The sequence below is a fragment of the Carcharhinus amblyrhynchos genome, chromosome 8 (assembly GCF_965287045.1).
Source record: "Carcharhinus amblyrhynchos chromosome 8, sCarAmb.v2.hapA, whole genome shotgun sequence".
Classification (NCBI taxonomy): domain Eukaryota; kingdom Metazoa; phylum Chordata; class Chondrichthyes; order Carcharhiniformes; family Carcharhinidae; genus Carcharhinus; species Carcharhinus amblyrhynchos.
In genome coordinates this window covers 102874733-102896872 of record NC_137331.1, presented here as the reverse complement: position 1 = coordinate 102896872, position 22140 = coordinate 102874733, and the positions used below count along the sequence as shown (strand labels likewise).

Sequence of the window (22140 nt, the reverse complement as noted above, 5' to 3'; positions counted from 1 at the left end):
CACAGGATTTAAAAGAAAAGCTGTTAATTAGGAATAAGAGGCCCACCCAGCAAAGTAGAAGTACTTGCGTTTTAGTTGGAACCAAGTCACTCGGAGGCAAGGCACATTCTACAGGCACTGTGCGCATGGGCAGAACAATGCACAGGGAAAGAAAGCCAGTCCCAATCTAAAGAACAGAAAGTCATAGAAATCAGTGAATGGGAAAGAGGCAAATGAAGTTAAAGTCCGGAACCAAGAGAAGTTCCCAGTTAAAGACTGGACTGCAAGATGCAGCTGATGGATGTCGACTTCCAAGAAGCCAAATACATGAGACGATCTGTTGGCCTGGCTGGGTGCCTGAGAGATTGCATGGAAGCTTTAATGCACATGATGATACAGGACAGAGGAATACTGAAAGGAAAAGTTGAAATCCTGGATATAGATCCTTGGTGGGAACATCTGAAAGAAACCATCATTATGGAGAGGATTCCAAGGTGTGTTCTTTTGAGAGTGGAGTTTTGAAGCCCTCATATAGACGACAGAGTTCCCTCATATAGACGAGCAGAGACCGTATTCTTTTACTCCCTGTCCAATCCATAATCTGTCCATTTCCAATGATTTCTTCAGCCAAGTCTATAATCACTGTTGTCATGTCCCTTTATGCATAATTCTAAACAATTCTTTATTAAGGGATGGCAAGGTGGCACAATGGTTAGCATTGCTGCCTCACAGCACCAGGGACCTGGGTTCAATTCTGGCTTTGGATCACTGTGCAGAGTTTGCACATTCTCCGTGTCTGCATGGGTTTCCTCTGGGTTCTTTGATCAGTTGGCTTACAGTATGACACGTGTCTGCAGGGGAATTGATTAGAAGCTGACCGAAGTTGCTATGGGGTGGCATCTATCATTTAGTTTTGGAATGTAGGGTTCTGACCACATTTTGTCTATTGGTTTACATGGACAGTGTACCTACTGAGAAGATTAGGTTATAAGATATAACTTCTAACTAGTGTTATCCAAAGGTTTAGCTGAAGTGGTGTATAATAATTAATATTTTCTTGTTTAACTTGTTAAATTTTATTCTTTCTTTTCTTGTTTAATTTTATTCTTTTGTTAAAGTTCACTGGCGGGTCTGTGACTCTGTTCGTCCTCAACTCTAAACTTGAAAATTAAAGATTGGGGCCTAACGAACCAGGTTCAATCCTTGGATTGACTTGTCCAATAATAATATCAGCTAGGACCGTAACAGGAAGAAAAAGGTGATGAGAGTGTTCTGGTTGGGAGGCGATCAGAATTTCAAGCTGTACTTCAATGCATCATTAGAGAAACATTATTTTCATGTATTTTCTATTAAATGATTATTGACAAAGTACGTCAAAATAGTAGTGAATTATCTATCCAGTGCTGCCAAATTGCCTTTGAGCATTGCTTTTCTGATGAATGTAGTTGTTTCTGCTATTGTAATATAATTCTTGTTGACTTATAATGGTGGTGAAATTGCAGCTTTTTTCTATCTTAAGGCTCAGAATAGTGATTAAGTGTGTAAGAAGGTATGATTAAGGAAAGACCACTAAACCTTTCTCACTCATCCAATGTACTGATTGGATTTCAGAACCACTGTTCACACTTTTTTGATCATGCTGCTGCTTTAATAGAGACCGTATTCTTTTACTACCTGCCCAATCCATAATCTGGCCATTTCCAATGATTTCTTCAGCCAAGTCTATAATCGCTGTTGTCATGTCCCTTTATGCATAACTCTAAACAATTCTTTATCAAGGGGTGGCAAGTTGGCACAATGGTTAGCATTGCTGCCTCACAGCACCAGGGACCCGGATTCAATTCTGGCTTTGGATCACTGTGTGGAGTTTGCACGTCCTCCGTGTCTGCATGGGTTTCCTCTGGGTTCTTTGATTTCCTCCCATAGTCCAAAAGATGTGCTGGTTTAAGTGCATTGACCTTGTTAAATTCTCCCTCAGTGTACCGGAACAGGCGCAGGAGTGTGGTGACAAGGGGATTTTCACAGTAACTTCATTGTAGTGTGAATGTAAACCTACTTGTAACACTAAGTTTAATTTTTTTTTAAATTTATGTTTTAATGTTAAATCTGGGGAGTGTCAATGAAGTTGCCACAGAAAATTGGATTTTCCCAGCATTATGTTATCTGGAATAATGGAATAGAAGTCAAAATTGAAGTAGAGGAATGAAATACAGAATTTGCGCAAATCACGCTACTCATGAACTAAGGAAAGGATGATCAAGAACGTTGATGAACTAGTGGAGGAGTTTCGTCTACAATTTGTTGGGCTGGTGTAAATTCACTTGAGCTAATATTTACCAACATTGAGTGAATTAAGCCTTAAAGAATATAGCGTGTGTATGCCAAAAGGAGACTTGGGTCAGTATCTGTGCAGAGTCTGCGTGTTCTCTGCGTGGCATTCCTCGGGATGCTCCGGTTTCCTCCCACAGTCCAAAAGACATGCTGGTTAGGTGCATTGGCCATGCTAAATTTGCCCTTCATGTACCTGAACAATGGCGACCAGGGCATTCTCACAGTAACTTCATTGCAACGTTAGTGTAAGCCTACTTGTCTGATGATTCAATCCACAAACCTTGCCTCTTTTATTGTGGTAGGAACATAGAAATATTGGAAATGGGAGCAGGATTAGGTCATTTGTCCTTTAGAGTCTGCCCCGCCGACCATTCAACGTGATCATAACTGTTCCTCTATCTCAACACCATACTCCACCACTCTCCCCATAGCCCTTGACACCTTTGGAGTCTGGAACTTAATTTCCTTCTTAAGTAGCCTTAGTTAGTCATTTGGCCTTCACAGCCTCCTGTGGTCGAGAATTCCGTAAGTTCACTACCTGTCCAGTGAAGAGGTTTCACTTCATCTCAGTACTAAATGGCCTACCGCATATCATAGAATCAATGATAGTGCAGAAGGAGCCTGCACTGCCACCAATCCCAGCCAAGTCCAATCCCCGCGACCCTTATATTTTTACCATCCTAATCCCCCTGACACTAAGGAGCAATTTAGCATGGCCAATCAACCTAATTTGCACATCTTTGGACTGTAGGAGGAAAACAGGGCACTCGGAGGAAACCCATGCAGACATGGGGAAAATGTGCAAACTCCACACAGACAGTTCACCCAAAGCCGGAATTGAACCCAAGTTCCTGGTGTTGTGAAGCAGCAGCGCTAATCACTGTGCCATTATGCCATCCATGGTGCCACCATGCTACTCGTATCATGAGGTTGTGACCTCTTGTCCTAGACCTTCTCATCCCCAGTGGAAAAAAAGCACATCTCTGCATCCAGTCTGTTCAGCCCTCTCAGGACTTTTGTTATCATGTTCAATCATGCTATTGCACTGTTATGTTAACTAACCGTGTGCAACTCTCAACTATACAAACACCTTCAGTGTGGAGGGCAAGATAACTTATCCACCTGACCATGAATACACTATTGCAATAATATTGCTATATCCTTCTTTATTTATATCTTTTCTTTCATGTAGATATTTGCCCAACCACAGGATGGATCCCACTCAGCCTGTTCTACCATTCAGTTATATACTGGCTAATCTTTACCCTAACTCCAGCTACCTCCCTCTATTCTGTAACCCTTAGTACTCTTGACATAAGCTCGACAATATTTTGGGGTCGAAATTCCAGATTTTGCATCTGACATTTCTCCAACAAAGGAATCTTCCTGTTGTGTTGATAATGATTGTCACAATTGATGTGATTTGTGAACACAGTGTAGTAGTGCTCAGAGGGTGCTGCTGATAATTGTTGATCTTTTAAACACTGCACCAGATCTGTGTTGTACATCCTAATATTATGACAACCACTTTTCAGGTCACACAGGGGGAAAATAAAACACTGACACTTGCATGCTGAAATCCACAGAGCCAAACATTCCATCCTATTTTACTTTCTTCCCCTCACCTCCCAAAGAACAAATAAAAATACAACACAGGAACAGGCCCTTTGGCCCTCCAAGCCTATGCAGGTCATGATGCCCTAAGTAAAGTAAAAAAAATCTTCCATCCTTATTCGATCCATATCCCTCTATTCCTTACCTGTTCATGTACAGACCCAGATGCCTCTTAAATGTTACTAATGTGGCCACTTTTGCCACCTCCCCTGGCTGCACGTTCCAGGCACCCACCACTCTCTGCGCGAAAAACTTCCTCTGCCCATCTCGATTAAACTTTCTCCCTCTCACCTTGAACCTGTGCCCCATTGTAATAGACACATCCATAGAATTCTTACAGTGCAGGAGGAGGTCATTTGGCCCATTGAGTCTACTCCAGTAACAATCCCACTCAAGCCCTACCCCCTTAACTCCACATATTTGCCCTGCTAATTCCTCTGACACTAAGGGCTCAATTTTGCATGGCCAATCAACCTAATCTGTACGTCTTTCAACTGTGGGAAGAAACGCATGCAGACACAGGGAGAACGTGCAAGCTCCACACAGACAGTGACCTGAGGCCGTAACTGAACCCAGGTCCCTGGCTCAGTGAGGCAGTGCTAAGCATTGTGAGGCAGTGTTAACCAATGTGTCACTCTGGGAAGAAGCCTCTAACTACACACCCTGTTCATGCCTCTCGTAATTTTGTAGACCTCCATCAGGTCTCTACTCAACCTCCATCTTTCCAGTGAAAACAACCCTACTTTATTCAACCTCCCTGTATCTGGGCGGCACAGTAGCACAGTGGTTAGCACTACTGCTTCAGAGCTCCAGGGACATGGGTTTGATTCCTGGCTTGGGCCACTGTCTGTGTGGAGTTTGTGGGTTTTCTCTGGGTGCCCTGGTTTCCTCCCATAGTCCAAAGATATGCAGGTTAGGTTAATTGGTCATGCTAAATTGTCCCTTAGTGTCCTGGAATGTGTAGGTTAGAGGGATTAGTGGGTAAATATGTAGGGATATGGGGATAGGGCCTGGGTGGGATTGTGGTTGGTGCAGACCCGATGAGCTGAATGGTTTCTTTCTGCACTGTAGGGTTTCTATGATTCTCTCCTCACAGTCAACATACTCGAGACCAGACAACATCCTGGTGAACCTTCTTTGTACTCCCTCCAAATCAACATTCTATTCTATTTTACTTACTTTTTCCCTCTTGTAATCTATGCTTTTTGTGCGGCTGAATTATGAGTTACTTTGGAGCCCACAGTGTGAGGACCGCTGTGGGATGATGCATAACTGGATGTATTGGAAAAGAACAAACAGTGCCCTGGGAATCAGAATCTCAGAGGCAGCACTAATGGAATCAATTTTGCCTGGTGACCTCAATGAATAGATCTATAAATGACGCTACTAATCGTGGGGTCAATGAAATGAAATGATTGCGCTCCTTAGCTGATATCTTGAGTGAACGAATGAGTGCTCAGCTGAAACCATCCTCAGTCATAAAGGTAGCTTCAGTACTAATGGATTTCCCACTCACAGCATCTTCTGCGGTCTTGCCAAGTAACCTTTATGTGGGCTCGTTAGGGTCCGTCAGTCACCTCCCCCCTCCACTTGTCGGTAATGTAATCATAAAATTATACAGGGACAGAAAGAGACCATTTAGCTGTGCCTATGTTGGCTATTTGTTAGAGCTAACCAATTAATCCGACTCCCCCACTCTTTCTCCATTGCCCCGTGGATTTTTTCCATCTTAGGTATTTATCCAGTTCTGTTTTGAGTGTTGTTACTGAATCTGCTTCCACCCCCGCCAGGTAGAGCACTCCGGATCACAGCAGTTCGCTGCATAAGCAACTCTTGTTGTTTCTCATTCTTTTGCCAAGTACTTTAAATCTGTTCTGGTGAAAAGCAGTAAAAAGTCTGACAACACCAGGTTTTAGTCCAACCTATTTATTTGATAATATACTCGCAAGCTTTCGGGTTAGCCCCGAATTCACCTGACGAAGGGGCTAACCCGAAAGCTTGCGAGTATATTATCAAATAAATAGGTTGGACTAAAACCTGGTGTTGTCAGACTTTTTACTGTGTTTACGCCAGTCCAACGCCGGCATACCCACATCATGACTACTGGTGAAAAGCCGCAGACCTGAAATGTTAATCCTATTATTCCCTCAACAGATGCTGCCAGACCTGCTAAGTATTTTCTGTTTTCATTTCCAATTTTTTGCATCAGCAGTGTCTTGCTTTTGTGATATCCTTGCCCACTGGTTACTGATCCTGATAAAATGTTTTGATGTGGTAAGCACGAAGGAACTGTTTCTAGTGACTTCAATGATTCCAACATTTTCATTGATTTTGAATAGCTTTGTTTAATCTCCCCTTAACCTTCTCTGTTCTGAGGTGAGCATTGAATCACTAAAACCCCAACAGTGCAGAAGGACACCATTTAGCCCATCAAGTCTGCACCGACCCCAATCCCATTCCGGCCCTATCCCCACAATGCCATGCATTTATCCTACCTGGTCCCCCTGCCACTAAGGGGCAATTTGGCACACCAGTCCACCTAACTCGCACACCTTTGGACCTTAGCTCCTTCAGCCTCTGCACTTTACTGAAGTCCAACATATCTGGTGCCATTCTAGTAAGTCTCTTCTGCACCAAATCCAAGGCTTTGACATCCTTCTTTAAATTGAAAACAATGCTCCAGCTGAGGCCGAACTGTTTTTTTATATCAACTGTTGACATGGCATTCTTGTTTTTGAATTGTAACAATATTCATGGGGTATGGGAAAATGGCAGGGGAATGGCTTATAGTGCTTATTTGGAGAGCAGCGGCACACATCATGGGCTGAATGGCCTCCATCAACGCCATAGCAATTCTATGATTACGAAATTCCCTGCCCACCCAAATCGATATTATTAATTTCAAAAAGGCTGTGGCCGTAACAGATGAGCATCAGTGTGTACTTCCTCCAGTCTGAAATACAATTTATCCCCAGTGCTCTTTGCTTTCCATCCCTGAGCAGCAGAATGGCTGTTTGAAAGCTACTGACTCCAGTGGAGGTGGTCAGATGCACCATAGAAAGCATTCTTTCTGGTTGTATCACAGCTTGGTATGGTTCCTGCTCTGCCCAAGACCACAAGGAACTACAAAAGATCGCGAGTGTAACCCAATCCATCACACAAACCAGCCTCCCATCCATTGACTCGGCCTACACTTCCCACTACCTCGGCAAAGCAGCCAGCATAATTAAGGACCCCACGCAACCCAGACATTCTCTCTTCCGCCTTCTTCCATTGGGAAAAAGATACAAAAGCCTGAGGTCACATACCAATAGACTCAAGAACAGCTTTTTCCCTGCTGCTGTCAAACTTATGAATGAACCTATCTTGCATTAAGTTGATTTTCTCTGCACCCTAGCTTTGCCTGTCACACTACGTTCTGCACTCTTGTTTCCTTCTCTCTGAATGGCATGCTTTGTCTGTATAACGTGCAAGAAACAACACTTTCACTGTATGTTAATATATTTGACAAATAATAAATCAAATCAAATCAAAAACCTAGAATAGCTCTGATCCTGGATGACCAGACTTCAGACAGTTCTGTCTTTTTTTGTGGGTGTCAGCGGTCTGGGCTAGTTAGCTGGTGGCAGTAAGGACGCTGGTAGAGTGGCAAGGGTGGAATCATGAAAGATGCCTTCCTGAGGAAATTTGTGGCCTCTGGAGCCAAGGCGCTGTCCTGGGGCAATGCTGTAGCAAGCATCATGAAAGGCTGGACTGCAGTGACAGACTGGAAGCCCCATCGCACACTTGTCATCCACGGCCGCCGTGACTGCATTCTCCATTTGCATAGCTGCAAGCTGAGGTTGCATAAGAGCAGTGTGAGCTTCCACTGTAACACACAGGATGGGCTTGTTCTGCAGTGAAATCTGAGACTTTGCCTATCAGATACTTTGTCATGGTTGGACCCACAGATGTATTGTTGGAGTTGTCACCAGTTCCATGTTGGAAAGGATAGGCTTCAAGCTTTGGAAAACCTCTGTAACACTTGGTGCTGGATTCCTCCATGCTGCTTAATATTGATGGCAGGCATTTCAGTGCATCACGCAGTTTGGTATGTGTATCCACTACCACTCATTGTAGCCTGGCACATTGAAATCCTGGTCGGAATCCTCAGCAGCAGAACTCATGTATACCCTCACCCTCCTGCAAGCTGGCACTTGCACTATCCTTGCTTCTACCCGATTGCATTGTACTTGTATCCTCAGAATTTGCTAATATGTCTGAATTATATCCTGTAAGGTGCATGCAATGTGAGTATCCAAACTGGAGGCTGAGAGTGTGGAATCAGGTGATGGTGTGTTTTCATCAACACTGCCATCTTGGTCGTTCCCCACTGCCCAGACAGATTCCAGTTCTCAGGATCTGAATGAAGAAGAGTGTAGGCTTAGACTGTGTGGGAGGGGAGAACACAGTCTCCTCTCTAACCTGTCAAATGGTTTCTCAATTTATCCAACCAAAGTGCACTCTCTCATATTTATCAGTGTTGAGCTCCACTTGCCAATTACTTGCCCAGTAAAGATATCATATTCCTAACTTTCAAGATACGGACTGTAAGTTTATTAATAATCTCCTGTAATTGGTTGCAGTCCTCCTCAGTTTTGACTATCCCACCCTCACCAATTTGTTGTGATCCCAAAATTAGAAATTGTGTTTCTGGTTTCAAAGGCCAAATCTTAAAGTCAATTGTGAATAATGGTCCCAGCGTTGCTACTTATCGGAGGTCACTTCTCACTTTCTGCCACTCCGAATAACTGTCTTTTATTGTCACACTCTGCCTTCTGCCTTGAAACCGGCTGGTAGTCCATTCTGCCTCCTGCCCTCTGACTCCATATTCTCTGTTGTTACTCATTAGTCCATTATGGAGCATCTTACCACAGACTTTTAGGGAGCTGTGCAATTTAGCCCTCTGCATCTTCAGAAGGAAACTTTGAGAGACAGCCAGCACTGAGCACGCCTTGGAAACATTCAGAGCACAACAAACCATTTTTGTTGGCCTTTAGAAGCTGTAGGAGTACTTGGGAGGGCAACAAAGAAAAACACGTTTGAGAGACGTAACAGGCAGGATGAGATCTCAAACTCATGCAATTTTTGATCAAATTATTTTGTTGTCGGCCATTTGCTCAGCGGTAACCCTCTTGCTCAGAGTCAGGGGATTGCGTGTCTGTTCCACTCGAGAGACTTGAGGGCAAGATTGAGGCTGAGACTTGTGTGCAATTGCTGAGGGAATGACACACTGTTAAAACCGCTCCCTTTCGAATGAAGCCAAATTGCTCTGTCAGATGCATCAACCCATAGGCTAATAATATTCCACTTCAGTGCAGGCAGCTGAAGGTTTGAACGCTTGGCTGCCTTCTGTGCATGCCCGAACACCAGCCCAGCTCCATTTCCACCCCTGTGAAACAAGGAAGTGCCATTTCCAAGGGTGGGACTTCAGCTTTCCAGGTTCATCTGCCATTTTCCCCACGATGAAGAGGTTCTCAAGTCACGGCCAAGACCCAGGCCGAGATGTTTAGTTCGAGTCCCAGTCCAGGGCTTGAGCACAAAGAAAAAATCACACTGATGCTCCAGTACAGTGAAGAAGAAACACTGCACTGTTGCAGGTTTGCCATCTTTCAGATGAGATGTTAAAGCAAGCTCCATCTGCTTGCCCAGGTTATTAAATAGCTCCCATGGGGTACTGTTTCAAACAAGAGCAGTGGACAGAGGCCTGTGATGGATTAGCCATGAGAAATGTGTGGGTTATGGAGAGAGGGTGGGAGAGAGAGCCTGGTGAGATGCTCTGTCTCAGAGAATCAATAGGAAGTCTTACAACACTAGGTTGAAGTCCAACAGATTTATTTGGAATGCGAGTTGCATTCCTATCAATATTTTGTAAATTGAGTTTGCGTCTTTATATGCCCTGTTTGTGAACAGAACTCCCACCCGCGTGATGAAGGGGCAGTGCTCCAAAAGTTTGTGGCTTGTGCTGCCAAATAAACCCATTGGACTTTAACCTGGTGTTGTGAGACTTCTTACTGTGCTTATCCCAGTTCAACGCTGGCATCTTCACATTAGGGAATCACTGCAGACTTGATGGGCCAAATGGCCTCTCCTGCCATGTAGGAATTCTATGATTCTATGAGTTGCCCATGGTATCCTGGCTAATATTTACACCTCAATCAACATTACAGGAAAAAACGTTATCTGGTCATTGTTATATTGCTGTTTGCGGAAGTTTACACAGATTGTCGGCTGCTTTTCCTGAGTTCAGTCAGTGCATTTCACAATTACTTAATTGGCTGTAAAACATATTTCGACATCCTGAGATCACAAAAGGTGCTTTCTAAATGTGTGTCTGAATCGTTTTTCTTTCATGCTTACCGCTGTCCCAGAGGAAAGTCAGAATGTTGGTTGTGTCCTCAATAGTGGTGCTTTCAGTTCTGCAAACTGCAGCTTCCGAAGATCCATCTGGTGGTCAGGTTGTGGAGCTGCAGGTTTGACTGGGGGCTAGTGTTACCTGGAGCTTGTTGGCTTAATAATTGTTCACCTCGGAGGCTGTCAGAATGGTGGTGCCAAAATAAGGAGTGCATGTCTGAACAGAATAAATTAAATGTAAGGTAGATTTAACAATCTGAGAGAATGATTATAACTCACTGATAAGTGAACAGGTACAACAGTAAAGTGCCAACTCAGTGACATACAATTTTCCTTTGACATTCACGCTGCAGTTGGAGCTGGAGGCTCTACATCAGGAGGACTGCATCAGGATTTAAACAGAAGATGGCTAACTCCTTCTAAAGGATAGTGCACTTATACATTATGATTCTCACCAGTTTCTGTCCCTGACGCTCACTGAGGCTTACTGATAGGTAAGTAAGATTTTAATCCATAGAATCCGTATAGTACAGAAGGAGGCTATTTGCCTCACTGAGTCTGCACTGACTCGCTGAAGGAGGAGTCTACCTAGGCCTACTACCCCACCCTATCCCCGTAAACCTGCATGTTTACCATGGCCAATCAACCTAACTTGCGCATCTTTCCAGTATCTGCTCGTTTGGTTGCACATCTTTGGACTGTGGGAGGAATTCTGTAGAGACACTGGGAGAATTTGCAAGCTCCACACAGTCACTCAAGGCCAGAATTGAACCCAGGTCCCTGGCATTGTGAGGCAGCAGTGCTAACCACTGTGTCACTGTATCTTTTGTTCTTTTTGTGAATTTGAAATGTTTTCAGTTATATTCCTGTTCAAATACTCATGTGTGCAGAATGTACTGATGATTGGCACCCAGCATACTTTTGAACTTTTAAGGTGCTTTTCCTTTCTAATTTACAACCGGTTCTGAAGGCAGTGACACATTAAGTTGCATATTAGTGGTCCTCCAATCTTTGAAAGAAGCTCTAGACTAAGGCTGGACTAAAGACATCCTGATTACTTGAGTGTGTTAGTTAAGTAATATTATCCTTATTTGGGATTCACAAATGGAAGCTTCTAGAAGATGCCGTAGTACGATTACTAGGAGCAGGAAATGCTACTCCCCTAATTCTGTTACCTCACATCACCACCACCCCAACCTTCATCGACTTGCTGTAATTCATTTTATTGCCTCAGCCACAAGCCAGGCTGAGATCTGCCTATGCAACACAAACCCAAGCATCAAAATTCCGATCTTGCCAGTGTGGCTTGGTGTTACATTGTATGACCCCACCGCTGATGCTCCCATCACTTTGCAAGAACGGACTTGAAGGGACAGTTCAGTGAAATGTCGGAGATGCCATCCTTCAAAAGTGATACAGGAACATTTAGTCCCTTCAACATTATCCACTGAGATCATGGATGTTCTGTGATCTAACTGTGTATACTGTAATACCATGGTTAACGCAAAGCTTCCAATCCTAGATTTGAAATTAACAATTGGCCCCAGCAATAGCTGTCATTTGTGGGAGAATGTTTCAAACCACACCATCCTTGAACCAATATTCTTGTTTAGCTGGAAATTAAAGTTCCTCTGGAACTATTCAAAGACACTGTCAACATTCCATCCTTGTGCAAAACCATAAGGAGTAGAATAACAGGTCATTCCTGTTTGCGTAATATTCTTGGAGTTCAGAACAAACTAATTACACGAAGGGCTTTGTGATTTTCTTTGCATTGTTCACCATATAATTGCAAGCTTTTTTTTGTAATGCATATAAACCACAAGGATGTGGGATTGCTATATTTAGCCTTCGGGTGGCAATGCACCTGCAGTTCTAATGTTGCTTTGGTTTATGCTTCAAGAACAGAGATTCAAGGCCATTTAGATGGTTCAAGATCCTTAACCCATAATTTTGAAGTCACCAAGGTGATGAAGTAGATGTAAATGCTCCTGATGGGAGGATAAGGTCCACTTAAGTGTAATAATCAGAATCCAACACTTGGTGAAAACAAGCTGAAGGTCTCAGTGAGAGTTTAAAAAATCTTTTGGACTTTGACAGGCCAGCTGGTGTCGGGAAGGAAAAAAGAGCCATCTGTTCATATTGTTTCAAAAGAGATCTTTGTTTACCTTTTCCAAAGGCCATTCTTATGTAATTATGAATGTTTGGTTGAGTTTCAAAAGCTACAACTTTCTCACCAGCGGACTGTGAGTTCACAACTTTATTGAAATTTAAATAGGCTACTCAATAGTTGTGAATGAATGAGAGCTGTATTAGTTTTAGGTTTTTTTTCCCTCTCCATATAGATCCTGAGGTCTAGCCATAGGTGAAGTTATTTTTATTCTTTCGTGGGATATAAGCATCATGGGCAAGGCCAGCATTTTTTGTCCATCCATAATTGCTCTTGAATTTTATGGTTTGCTTGGCCATTTCAAGGGTCAGCTCAGAGTCAACTACATTGTGGATCTGGGCTCACTTGTAACCCAGCCAAAGTAAGGATTGCAGATTTCCTTCCTTAAAGGACATTCATGAACTAGATGGGTTCTTGCTGCAATCGACAATGCTTCCATTGTCACCAGACTAGCTCCCAATTCCAGACTATTCCTTGGATTTAAATTCCATCAGCTGCTGTGGTGGGATTTGAACTCATGTCATCGTGCATTAGACTGGATTGCTCCAGTGGGATTGTCACTGCATACTGATTACACTAAAGTGTCAATGGAGGGGGCTTTGGTTGGTGGATAGGGACATGAGATAGTATATTTGGCCTTGGGATACAAGCAAGTATGGGGATATATGAGGGATATGGGTTTGCAGGGAAAGGTCATGGGCTATGAGGGGCATGTGGGTGGGTGGAGGGCATGAGTTGGCATGGAAGAACTATGAAGAGTTTGTCAGGGGTAGGGGTGGGTGGGCATTGAAGAGTTGAGTGGTAAGGATTAGAAGTTAGCTGCTAGGCACAACCCTAACCTGCTGTACTCCCAGAATAAAATTAGCATGTAAAAGATCACTTAACATTGAGGTAGGTCTTCTGGAGATGAGCTGCCCACCTCTGTTGTGAAAATCCGGCCTTGTGAGTTTGTCTACAATTGATATACAACCAAACATACTGTTATAAATGTGTGCGTTTCTCAGTCCAGAGTAATGAAATTATCCTGGCTACTTGCCATTGCAGTGGCATGATTTTCATATTTCACAAAGATCAAGAATTTGTGGCCTGCATCACTACAATCCCCTCACTGATTTCTTTCAATAGCAGAGGAAGCGTTCAGTAATGCTCCAGTGATTTGTCTACCTTAAGGTTGCCTTTTATTTTTCAGATCCAATTTATTTTTTATTGTTGTTTCTGGCATTATTCCACATCCTCCTCAAGTGCACCATTGTTCTCAATTCCATTGTCCTTTGTTTCCAAACAAAAACAGAATATTTATTTAATATCTCTCGTACATTCATCCCCTATAATTTGACTTCTCCTTGTCCATATGTAGACCTAACTGTCTCAGAGCTATTCCAAAGATACAAAGAACAACACAGCACGGGAAACAGGCCCTTCGGCCCAACGAGCCCGCGCCGCCGTCCCATTGTCTCAGTGACCTATTCATGATTTTAGTCTACGCCTAATGTGCGAGGATCAGGGAGGTCCAATATAGGGACAATTTGTTACCCAATCAATCAGCCTAAAAGCGCATCTTTGGGATGTGGGAGGAAACCGGAGCACCCGGAGGAAACCCACGCAACCACGGGGAGAACGCGCAAACTCCCACAGACACAGGCCCAAATCCATGTGTCCGCACAGCAACAGAGATAGTCTCTGAGCTGTCATGTTGCCCTCGAGATGGTCCAGTTTAAGCACACTAACGACATGAAGCAATAGGCAACTCCCGAAGCAACATCCAAGAGCAGCCCACTACAACCTGCCGCATGCATGCCCCTTGCTGGTCTTCCATTACTCTCCATGTGTTTATCAAAGCCCCTCCTGTCTCCCATCTTCCAGTGTTTTTCGCTGTTCACTATCTTACTGCCCTTTCTATATTCCTCACAGTGATATTTTGTATCAAAGAAAACAAAGAAACACACAACACAGGAACAGGCTCTTCGGTTCACCAAGCCTGTATTGATATGTGGTTTCTATCCCTCTGTTTGCCTCTTGTTCATGTGTCTATCAAGATACACCTTGAACGTTGCTAACGTGCCTGCTTCCACCTCCTCCAGTGCTAATGAGTTCCAGGCACCCCCACCCTCTGTGTGAAAAACTTTCCCTACACCTCACACCTAAACTTACCACCTCTCACCTTAAACCTATGCCCTCTTGTAGTTGATTCTTCTACCCTGGGAAAAAGCCTCAGACTATTCATCTTATTGATGACTCATAATTTTGTGGGTTTCTATCTGGTCGTCCCTCAGTCTCTGTCTTTCCAGTGAAAACAATCCAAGTTTATCCAACCCTCCTCATATCTAAAACCCTCCACTGTTCTTTGACACAATGTCACTGTGTCAAAATCCTGCAACTTTTTGCTTATTAGCACTGTGGGTGTACCTACACCACACTGACTGCAACGGTTTGAGAAGGCAGTTCACCATCACCTTCTCAAGGACAATTACGGATGGGCAGTACGTGTTGGTTTAGCCAGCGATGCACAAAGCCAATGAATAAATAAAATTGAAGAATGAAAATATCTATTCATACCTCTAATTTAGTTTTGGCTCTTTTATGTATTTGCTTAAATTCCATTCAATCCCTGATTTTTCTTTTGCAATTTTGGCCCTTATTATTTTTCCTGAATTTTTCATTTAATTTTTAAAAACTCCTTGCCTTTGCACTCTTTTTTGCAATGTACATTTTTTTTAACTTACTGCTTTCCACTTTGTTGTTTTTTATTTCAGATGAGCCTTCTGTGATTACAGTAGCTTTACTAATTCCATTATGCACCTCTATTCCCAAGCCTGGATGGTTCACCAACCTGCTGCTTTTTTGAGCTTTAATGAAATAGTATTATTTTGAATAATTTCAAAGTACACCTGCCAGTGCTTGTAATTTCCTGTTTAGCAAACGTAATGTGCAATTGAACTATGTGAAGCAACAGGGTTAGGTCCAGTTTTTGGGCAGTGTTGGATTCGATAACCTTAAATAGACAACTGGAAGATCACCACAATTAGCAGCATCCAGACTGGGTTAGGGTGAAGGTGAAAATCAAACCAGAGTCTCTACTCCCACTAACTATGTAATGACCGCTGCTGAAAGTGCAGTTACTTGGATTTCATGTTTGGATCATGTTAAAGTTGAATAGTGTGCTTAACAGTGACTGTTTATGCTGACCCCTGTGCAAATTGACCTCATGAGTAAGTTATAAAAGGTCGGAGAGCAGTACAGCACCGTAACATGCCCTTTGGCCTGATCGGTCTATGCTGACCATGGTGCCCCCCCCCCCAGCTAGCCCCAGTTGTCCGCGTTTGGCCCACATCCCTCTAATCTTTACCCATCCATGTACTTATCTAAATGCTTTTTAAATGTTGCTATTGTACCTGCTTCAACCACTTTATCTGGCAGCTCATTCCATATACGCACCACTGTGAAGAAGTTGTTCCTCAAGTCCTTTTTAAATCTTTCCCCTCTCACCTTAAACCTATGCCCTCTAGTTTTTAATTCCCCTTCCCTGGGAAAAAAGACTAGGTGCATTCATCCTGTCTATGCCCATCATTATTTTATACACCTCAACAAGGTCAACCAACATTCTCTTATGCCCATGAAATAAAGTCCTAGCCTGGCCAACCTCTCCTTAGAACTCAAGCCCAATAGTCCTGATTGAGAGCTTCAAGTTTCTAGGTGTCCAGATCACCTGTCCTGGTTCCTCCGTGCTGACACTATAATTAAGTAAGCCCACCAATGCCTCTACTTTCTCAGGAGACTAAGGAAATTTGGCTTGTCCACTACGATTCTCTTCAATTTTTATAAATGCACCACAGAAAGCATTCTTTATGGTTGTATCACAGCTTGGTATGGCTCCTGCTCTGACTAAGATCACAAGAAACTGCAAAGGGTTGTGAACGTAGCCCAGTCCATCATGCAAACCATCCTCCCCTCCATTGACTCTGTCTATACTTCCTGCTGCCTCAGAAAAGCAGCCAGCAAAATCAAGGACCCGTTGCACCCCGGACATTCTCTCTTCCACCTTCTTTCTTTGAGGAAAAAGATACAAAAGTCTGAGGTCAAGTATCAACCAGCTCAAGAACAGTTTCTTCCCTGATGTTGCTGGACTTTTGAATGGACTTGCCATATGTTAAGCTGATCTTGCTCTACATCCTATCTATGACAGTAGCACAATATTTACAGTCATGAAATTCCTCAGTGCAGCCCCTCCAGAAGCAGTTTGCCAAATTCCAGTCAACCAGTTGAGTTCCAATGCAAGATTCTGCTTGAAGCTGCTGCTCCAATCACTGTTTCTTTCCTGTCAAGTAATGTCAAGGCAGAGCCCAGGGAGCCAATCAATGGCAGGCCAGTTCCTGGGGAGCCAATCAATGGTGGGGCCAGAGGTGGGCAGCCAATTGATGGCTGACTGGTTCCTGGGGACGCAAGCGTATGGTCAGAGCTGATGCCTGGGGAGCCTGTCACTGGTGGTGATGAAGTCCAGGTAGCCAGTCAGTGGCAGGCCAGAACCTGGGAGCTGACCAATAGCAGGGCCGGTGCTCAGGGAACCAATCGATGGGGGGGCCAGAGCTTGGGGTGCTAAGATGCAAAGGGTAGGAATATGGGAAGCATGTATGTCAGGGCTGGGGAGGGCAAAGCCACATTGGATCCAGTAGGGTTCAAGTTTTGTCATTTTGATGGGGCCAGGAAGAGGATGGTAACTGAGTGGATGAATATGTGTGGGAGTGAGTGATTGAGTAAGTAACTATGTGGGGCTGAGTTTGAGTCTGCCATGCCCAGTTTTGGTTTTCACATTCACTCTCACTGCCGCATTCCAGTAATATTTATTGCTTTTTCATTCTTAACCCAACACGTTACTGTCACGACATTCCTTTAAATTTGTTGGGCAATTCTTTAAAAAAACGCAACTTTTTTCTGAAATTCAATTTATTGTTTTGCAAACCTCATCTCTCTGAGACTTGCTCATCAGCCCTGGAGTAAGGAAAGTATCTAAATGTGGCCCTTGGAAAGAAAAGGTTGGACAAGCGTGCTGTAGGAAATTGCAGATCAACTGCTGTGGTGCAATTTGTCAAAATGTGAGCAGAATTTTCTGAGCAGGTTGTTGAAAGTGGATTGGCCTGAAGGCTGCTCAGTGAGAGGGATGCTTTTAATATAAAGGTTTATTTTTTCAGCTTTGCATTCACAGGGAATCTACCAGGCAGGGAAAAGCCTCAAAGATAGACTATGTAATTGTAATAACTTGAGTCATTACAGTTCTGAAGAAGGGTCGTATTGGATTCAGTGTTGACTCTGTTTCTCTCTCCACAGATGCTGCCTGACCAGCTGAGTTTTCCAACACTTTCAGTTTTTATTTAATTGTAATGATGTTGAGCTAAACAACACAGCAGAGACATGGGCTCTACTGACTGCCATCTTTACCTGTTAAATGGAGTCTCTTTCCAGTCAACTTCCTGCTGAATTGAGATTGCTACTTACATTTACAGTGTGTGAAGTCTGTAGGTGGTGAAGAAAAGTATCTTCCTGGTGTAGACTTCACAGTGTTACAGTGATGTGATTTATACCCCAGTCTTAAGACCGATTGATGAAAAATAACAGTGACAAATTACACTTTTCCCTCTCTGCCCAGGCATCTCACTGGCCCATTCATCTTCATCAATGCAGAGGACAGGCAAGATACCAGCTTCCATTCAGCACCACCCCTCTTTTATCACTGCCATGGGGAGTGGGCCATTCTTAACAGAAGCACCAAGATTTTGGTATTGGAACTGTAATTTGTCTTTCTTTAACACCCCCATCACTTGTGAAGTAAGAAATCCATATGCAAACAGTGATGGTTGGTCTTCATTTTAGATTCATGACTGGGCAATAGGTCCTGGAGCTGTTGCAGTATTGATCTGTCAGCATCCTCTGGAAACATTAAATACATAATGTATCTCCAATGTTAACACACTGCAAGAGCTATAATGTTAATGGATATTTCTAGTATACTGAATTGACATGCATCTAAAGTGTGTTTCTTTTATTGGCTGAATCAGAATTTAGGTTCATTTGAAAGCAATCCATAGTAAGCAGCTGGATTATGCTGAGGCTGACATCTCTGCAACTCATTTTAACACCCTTTTACTATTACCCTTAAATTGCATGATTTAAAATAATGCTTGCTGGTATAAAAGCTAGCATAAGGGCATTTCATTTGAATGCTCATAGCATTCGAAACAAGGTAAATGACCCGATGGCAGAAATCATTATGAATGAGTATGATTTGATGGCCATTACAGAGACATGGTTGTAGGATGGTCACGACTGGGTGTTAAATATCCAAGGATATCAGACTATTTGGAGGGGCTGACAGGAAGGTAAGGGAGGTGGTGTAGCTCGGACATTTAAGAATGACATCAGGGCAATAGTGAGAGATGATATAAGTTCTATGAGAAAAAGAAGGTTGAATCCATTTGGGTGGAAATTAGAAATAGTAAGGAGGAAAATCCACTGATAGGCATAATCTGTAGGCCACCAAATAATAACATCATGGTGGGGCGAGAAATAAATAAGGAAATAATTGATGCATGTAAATCTGGCATAGCAATAATTATGGGGGATTTTAATCTACATGTTGATTGTTCAAAACAGGTGGTCAAGGCAGCCTTGAGGAGGAGTTTGTAGAATATATCCACAATAGCTTCCTTGAACAGTATGTAATGGAAACTACGAGGGAGCAAGTTATCCTAGATATAGTGCTGTGTAATGAGACAGGAATAATTAATGATCATGCAGTTAGGGATCCTCTTGGAAGAAGATTTATATTTTAAATTCCACACTATGGTGGAATTTAAAACATAGATAGAGCGTGAGAAAATAAAAATCCAATCCTAGTTTCTTGTGCTTCAACAATGGGATGAGGGAGCAGTTGACTAAGGTAGACTGGGAGCAAAAACTTTATGGTGGGACAATTGAGGAACAGTAGAGGATTTTCAAAGTGATTTTTCACAGTGCTCAGCAAAAGTATATATTAGTGATAAGGAAGTGATAAGGAAAAGAAAGAGATAGTCAACCATGGATATCTAAGGAAATAAAGGAGGGTATCAAATTGAAAGAAAATGCATACAAAGTGGCAAAGATTAATGGGAAACTAGAGGATTGGGAAAAAATTAAAGGTCAACAGAAAGCCACAAAAAAGCTAAAAAGAAAAGTAAGATGATTACAAGAGTAAACTAGCTCAGAATATAAAAACAGAAAGCAAACGTTTCTGCAAATATATAACGAAAAAGAGTGGCTAAAATAAACATTGGTCATTTAAAGGATGAGAACAGGGATGTAATAACTGGAAATGTGAAAATGGCTGCGGCATTAAACAGGTATTTTGTGTCGGTCTTCACAGTGGAAGACACAACTAACATGCCAAAAATTGATGACAAAAAGGCGACAGCAAATGAGGACCTAGAAACTATCATTATCACGAAAGAGGTGGTGTTGGACAAGCTAATGGAGCAAAAGGTAGACAAGTCTTCTGGTCCTGGTCCGGGGGAAATAGCAAATGCAGTAGTGGAAATTTAACAAAATTCGCTGGACTCTGGAATGGTTCCCACAGATTGGAAAACAACAATGTGACGCCACTGTTTAAAACAGGAAGCAGACAAAAGGTGGGCAATTATAGGCCAGTTAGCTTAACGCCTGCAGTAGGGAAAATGCTTGAATCTATCATCAAGGAAGAAATAGCAAGACTCCTGGATATAAATTGTCCCATTTGGAAGACGCAGCATGTGTTCATGAAGGGCAGGTTATGTTTGACTAATTTGCTGGAATTCTTTGAGAACACTACATAAGCAGTGGACAATGGGGAACCTGTGGATGTGGTGTATCTGGATTTCCAGAAGGCATTTGACAAGGTGCCGCACCAAAGGCTGCTGCATAAGATAAAGGTGCACGGTGTTATGGGCAATGTATTAGCATGGATAGAGGATTAGTTAACTAACAGAAAGCAAAGGGTGGGGATAAATGTGTGTTTTTCTGGTTGGCGATCAGTGACTAGTGGCCTCATGGATCAGTGTTGTGACCATAATTGTTTACGATGTACATGGATGATTTGGAGTTGGGGACCTGGTGTAGTGTGTCAAAATTCGCAGATGACACTAAGATTGGTGGAAAAGCAAAGTGTGCAGAGGACGCTGAAAGCCTGCAAAGGGATAAAGATAGTCTAAGTGAGTGGGCGAGGGTCTGGCAGATGGAGTACAATGTTGATAAATGTGAGGTCTTCCATTTTGGTAGGAATAACAACAAAACGGACTATTGTTTAAATGGTAAAAAATTGCAGCATGCTGCTTTGCGGAGGGACTTAGGTGTCCTCACGCATGAATCATAAAAAGTTGGTTTGCAGGTGTAACAAGTAATTAAGAAGACAAAGGGAATTTTGTCCTTCATTGCTCGAGGGATGGAGTTTAAAAACAGGGAGGTTATGCTGTTGCTGAATAAGGTGCTGGTGAGGCACCGCGGAGTACTGTGTACAGTTTTGGTCTCCTTACTTGAGGAAGGATATACTGGCATTGGAGGGAGTACAGAGGAGATTCACTAGGTTGATTCCGGAGTTGAGAGAGTTGGCTAATGAGGAGAGATGAAGTAAACTGGGGCTATCCTCTTTGGAATTCAGAAGAATGATAGAAGTAGAAACATATAAGATTTTGAAGGGAATAGATAAAATAGAAGCAGGGAAGTTGTTTCCACTGGCAGGTGAAACTAGAACTAGGGGGCATGGCCTCAAAATAAGAGGGAGCAGATTTAGGACTGAGTTGAGGAGGAACTTCTTCACTGAAACGGTGAATCTGTGGAATTCCCTGCCCAGTGAAGCAGTTGAACTTACCTGTTTTTAAGGCAAGAATAGATAAATTTTTGATCAGTCAAGGAATTAAGGGTCAAAGTGAACGGGCGGTTAAGTGGAGTTGAGTCCACGAAAAGATCAGCCATAATTTTAATGAATGGCGGGGCAGGCTCGAGGGGCCAAATGACCTACTCCTGCTCCTAGTTCTTGTGTTCTTATGCCTTTTCTAGCCCACATGGTTTATTTAAGATTACTTAAGATAAATGAATCTGCATGATGCAGCACAGTGTGTATGTGTACGTGTGTGCATGTGTGTGTGTGTGTGTGTGTGCATTCTCTTTGTCCACAGTTTTATATCAGTTCCATATTAGGTCCCCTGTACCCCACCCACACTTCCTAGATTTCCTCAAACTTTTCTTTCTAACCCTGGAAAGACAATTAGCCGATTGTTCAGGACATGCACAGAGATTGCATCATGATATTTGATTTACTAATGCAAGTGGACATTTCTCAATTGTTGATTAATGTTAAACTCAACTTCAAAACAGGTGTCTATAGTGTGCGAGATATGACTGAAATTTATCAGCTTTTAAAGTTTTTGCTGGCTAGACTCGCATTTGCTGCTCATCCCTAATTGCTCTAGAGAAGGTGGTGGTGGTGTGCTGATGTCTTAAACTACTGCAGTCCATGTGTTTTAGGAATCCCCTCCAGGATTTTGATACAGCGATAACAGAGGAATGACACTATCGTTCCAAATCAGGGTGGTTTGGAGGGGCACTTGATGGTTGTAGTGTTCCAGTGTATCTACTGTCTTTGAAATTCTAGG

The 22140-nt window shown here is 42.9% G+C and overlaps 1 protein-coding gene across 3 annotated transcripts in view; it reads left to right on the top strand.

The window, feature by feature from the left end:
- Positions 1 to 22140, top strand: part of fam135b (family with sequence similarity 135 member B) — a 401595-nt gene that overhangs the window by 105404 nt on the left and 274051 nt on the right. The window contains exon 2 of one of the 3 annotated variants that reach the window (XM_080194585.1): positions 10671 to 10811. The exons of the other annotated variants lie outside the window; for them this stretch is intronic. The gene's annotated coding sequence lies outside the window, so the exon portion shown is untranslated. The remainder of the gene's footprint in view (positions 1 to 10670; positions 10812 to 22140) is intronic. 3 annotated transcript variants of the gene reach the window in all.